The 4,721-nt window shown below is 45.0% G+C and overlaps 1 long non-coding RNA gene across 1 annotated transcript in view; it reads left to right on the top strand.

Moving 5' to 3' along the window:
* The window catches only part of LOC109306000, a 3,757-nt gene extending 934 nt beyond the window's left edge, over positions 1-2,823 (top strand). The window contains exons 2-3 of the long non-coding RNA XR_002099807.1: positions 92-93; positions 2,510-2,823. This is a non-coding gene — a long non-coding RNA (uncharacterized LOC109306000). The remainder of the gene's footprint in view (positions 1-91; positions 94-2,509) is intronic.
* Positions 2,824-4,721: the final 1,898 nt, after the last annotated feature.

The following is a 4,721-nucleotide window of genomic DNA, read 5'->3' as shown; positions in this document are numbered from 1 at the left end:
TCATCCAAGTCACTGATGAAGATGTTGAACAGTGCGGGCCCGAGGACCGAGCCCTGCGGAACCCCACTGCCCACGTCCTTCCAGGTCTAAGTGGTACAGATTACTTTGGAACCCAACTTTTAATGCACTTCTTCCCATGATAAGTTAAAACTGATTAGTCTAATGGAAGAAATGTTTAAAGGAAGAATTTGGAGAAGAAGAGAGTAGGTGACTGGTGTACAAGAAATTCTGAGAATAAAGAAGATGGTTTCAGGGAAATGAAAGGCAATCAAAGAGAAATCAGTAGGGAAGAAGTCGAGATGGGCAGAGAGATATGTGGCATCTGGGCTCTGAAGCTAGGAGCTTGAACTACATGTGCAAGTAAGTAGAAGGTCAGCTTACCATGAAGGAGACAGCATGGCTTTATCTGTAGGAGAAGAAAGTGATCTTAGCAGCTAGTTTATGGTACAGATGAAATAGGGGGAAAACATGATGAAAGGTGGCCAGGAAGCAGGAAAATGATAGTGAAGGTTTGGCCAAGGAACAGGGATGAAAAGTGGAGTTTTGATGCAATGGAGAAGGACAGAAGGTGAAGAAGGCAGGGATGGAGTGGTGCAGGGGATTTCCTGGATATAGAAGAAACCATGAGAAGGTAGTTGGCGGCCCAGGATCAACATGTAAAAATGTTCTAGGAAACTATTACGTTATTAGACAGATAAAACTTAGATATCTTATCTTCAGGGGATTCTATATATTTCTGGGCATCTAGACTGTATCAGATTGTTCTCCCAAGAGCTCTGCTGGCATCAATATTAATCCAGAAGCGCTGTTGCTATTGTGGCAGAGCAGAGCTCCATAACAGAAAGAACCCAATGGACAAGCTACATCATTGGAAAAGTCCAATCTGCACCATTTTGACAAGCTACCAGCAAAGCTAGGATCAGGAGTAAGGCAGAATGGCTCCTAATTCTGAATTCAGGGTTTGCTCCAGTATCGAAAACAAAGAGCTCTAAAATCTGGTCTTAGCAGGTAAAAAGTCTTTTGAACTGAAAATAAACCAGAATTTTAAAATGCCAGCTAGGTTTATGTCTAATCATATTAATGCTTTAAACTCCTCATCTGGAGTTTAAATTTAGAAGATCTTATCTAGAGTTTTCTCATCCTTAATTATAACTTTGCAATTAGAATGGGGTAAAAAGCACAGGCCTCACTAGAGAGTTGATCAGTGCCTATACTGATCATATAAAGGGGCTGGCTGAAGCGATGACCAGCATAGGCGTCACTAGAGCCATGACCAATATGCAAACTGCTTACACAAGCTTAAACTGGAATATGCAGGCATGATTAGGTTGTGCTCTTTCATCACAGGTTAACAGTTAAGGCTGGTACTGGATGGTCTAAAACACACAAGGTGGTGGTAGATTGTGTAAGGCAGAGGAGGATTCATATATGGAGTAGGAGGATCTTGTAAAATGTTTTAAGTAAAGGCAACAGGATGTGTATGATGTAAACAGGATTTGTTGAGATCACTCTTTAAAAGGAGAACTGGAAACCCTTGGAATTCCTGGCAGATCCAAAAATTTGAAAAGTGGGGTGTGGGAGCAGCACTAGTGCTGTCGGGGTGACTGCATCCTTGTTCCCAGCCCCCCACCCACAATCAGGGTAGGCAGGCCACATGCAGCAACAGTAAAGTCCCTGAATCAGGTACCCCCTCCCCCTGCCCCCAGTATTGGAGCATATCCCCTTCCCTGCCCACCTCACTCTCTCTACTTATGCCCCTGGCTGGAGGAAAGGGAGACCTGCCACTACTATCTTGGCCACTCCTGCCTTGCTGTAGCTGGGACTGCAAGGAGTGGCTGTACGGGGAGTTAGCCTCCGCTGGGGACAGCAGTGGTGGTGGGGACAGGTTCCCCTTCCTGCACCTGCTCCCAGGTAGGTAAAGAACACTCAGAAGGATCAGGCAGGGATGGGGAGCCTACCTGTCACCCCCACTGATATTGTCCCCAGCTGATCCTGGATCCCTGCACAACCTGGCTTGAGTGGGAGAGGAACAGCTCTGGAGCTCTCCCAACTACTTCCCTCCCCCAGGGCAGCTGAGGACCACAGCCGCAGCAGGAAAGGGAGGGGGAGAATGGGAGGGAAAGTGTTAATGAGAATGGGTGGGAAGGGGGCAAGAGGTGAATTCTTTCTTGTTCCAGGTGTCTCTAGTGGGTTATGGAATAGAGAAAGATCCCACACAATTTACTGATTCGTTTGATGCGCCTGGCTGGGGGAGTATTTGGTTGATTGCACAATTTCACAATGGTTGCACACTTAATTCATACAACACAATTTTTTTTTAAAATTCCTTGCTACACATATAACACTGCTTAGCTTTAAGAAATCCTTCCCAAACAACGCTATAAGAATTAGTATTACAAAAACAACTATGATTACAAGTAAAGGTTATTTCTCATGGTATACTTACAATCCTAGAATTCCGAGAAACCAAATCCCCAGATATACTTTCATTCTTTAGTTATGGTTTTAGGGTTGGTCTCAGCAGTGATAGGAACAAGTCCCCTTCCTTCGGTCCCACTCGGGCGCTCCGCGGCTTCAGCGTGAACGGGAGTTCTTGTTCACGGAGAGGGCGGTTCAGGTGATCAGTCTGATCCGGCCTACGCTTGCGATTCTTCCTTCGGTGTTCTGCAAGTGAGGTTACCTCCAAATTGGGTCTGTAGGTTACAGTTTTTATTGGGTGAGTTACCATCTTGGGCCCCTCCTACCCAAACCTGTCACTACTCCCAAATTGGGGCTCGGATCTTACTTAACAGATTTCTGCTGAGTGGTCAGTTTGTATTCTTGCTTTTTGGAGATTTTCCACACCACTGTGGTGACCTCTCTTCCCCACCCCCTTTCAAAAGCCCCTAGGTTTTGATCTCAGAATGTTTGCTTAAGGGTTGTTTTTAGGTTAACTTTGTTAAAGGCCTCTAAAGATAAAATCCAAGAACCAAGACTTTCAGCATGTAGGCAAAAACAAGCAATGAGCCTAGATAAGAAGATGAACCTTGCCTTTTTTCTAAACTGGCTAATGGGTATTTATGACAAACATTCAAACTATTACATTCAACTTGACATCAAGAACTTAAAAGTCCCCAGCTACTGTTCCCATGGCATGGTCTGAAAGGGAGACTGTAACTGTGCCACCACCCCCCTGCTGGATTCACCTCTGAACGCAGTACTAGGCCTAGGGGATGCATGTGAGTGGGTCCTGTATCTTACCGCAAGCATCCAAGGCTCACACTATGCAGCCCGCTAGTATGTGTGTTATGGAATAAGTAACAAGCCTGACGAAGCCTTTGACTTGCAACTGAGCCCGTACTCATTCTTTCTACAACACTGGGGTCTTCAAGGGAACACACACTGCCTGCAGCAGCAGTACAGACAGCACTTCCAAAGAGCACGCATGCAGACAAATACGCTGGCCACATGAAACAGCAGGATGGCAAAAAATGTATTATTCTATCACTGTAACATCTCCCTCTGACATTTTTCCCCTGCTTTCCTCCCCCTCCCTTCCCTGCTTTGCCTTTTGTCTTGCTTATCCCTACCTATTTACATTCTCACTGACATCCTGCTGCACTTTTAGCTTCTCTCATTCCTTGGAGTCTTAGACCAACAGAGACTCCCTATGCCTGATAAAGGGTGACTGCACCCGAAAGCTGGCAAAGAACTTTTTTCCAACTACTCAGTTGGTCTAATATAACATATCACAGCTACCCAAAGAACCTTGCCCATCTGGAAAAATAATACATTTTTCCTCAAAAGATTGTACCTTGGCAGCTTTTGGAGTCATGTCTTCTGATTTTAATGACTTAAGTAACTTTTTCTCATCTGTAAAGCAGAGAGACTAGAAAAGAATTATTCTGCCAACTCCTATATGCATCATCTGTACTCTACTTTTTTGCAGTCAGCTATACCTTATAAAAGTTATTACATTTCCATGGGTACTGCTGAAGACACAAAATGAAGATCACAAAGCTGCATAGGTACCATTGAACCTTTACGATGAGTGACAGTGAGCAAGATGGAAAGAACGAAGGTCAGTGTTTGCAATCCAGGCTTGCTGCATCTGGCTGGCATGCAGGAAAATAATATTTGTAAATTGAGCGTTTTATACTGCAGCCATTAAAAAATATAGATCTCCACAGTAGCATTTTGACAGTTAATTCTCAAATAACTTCTCCTGCTGCTCACCAGCCAACTATAATTCAAATGGAGGTAATTTAGCTACAATTGCTCTAACTATTCTGATTCTAGCATTAACAGCATGTAGGACTGGAGCGCTCACAGTTCATGTTCATGCATTTACCAAAAGCATCCAGGAATGTCTCCTAGCTAAAAGAGAGGTGTACACCCAATGGAAGGGAGGGGACATCATCAGGGATGACTATACTGCAGTTGCTCGGTGATGCAGGGGGGCACTCAGGAAGGCCAAGGCAGAGATGGAACCGGGACTAGCTTCTCGCATCAAGGACAACAAGAAGTCCTTTTTTCATAGTTTCATAGTTTGTAGGGTCAGAAGGGACCTGAGCAGATCCTCTAGTCCGACCCCCTGCCATGGCAGGAAAGAGTACTGGGGTCAAACGACCCCAGCTAGATGTTCATCTAACCTCCTCTTAAACACCCCCAGGCTAGGAGCCTGCACCACTTCTCTTGGAAGTTGGTTCCAGACCCTAGCCGCCCTGACCGTGAAGTAGCGC

This window comes from Crocodylus porosus, unplaced genomic scaffold, assembly GCF_001723895.1.
Source record: "Crocodylus porosus isolate Cpor-Errol unplaced genomic scaffold, CroPor_comp1, whole genome shotgun sequence".
Classification (NCBI taxonomy): Eukaryota; Metazoa; Chordata; order Crocodylia; family Crocodylidae; genus Crocodylus; species Crocodylus porosus.
Note: the sequence above shows the minus strand (reverse complement) of the source record. Positions and strands in the feature narration are given on the sequence as shown.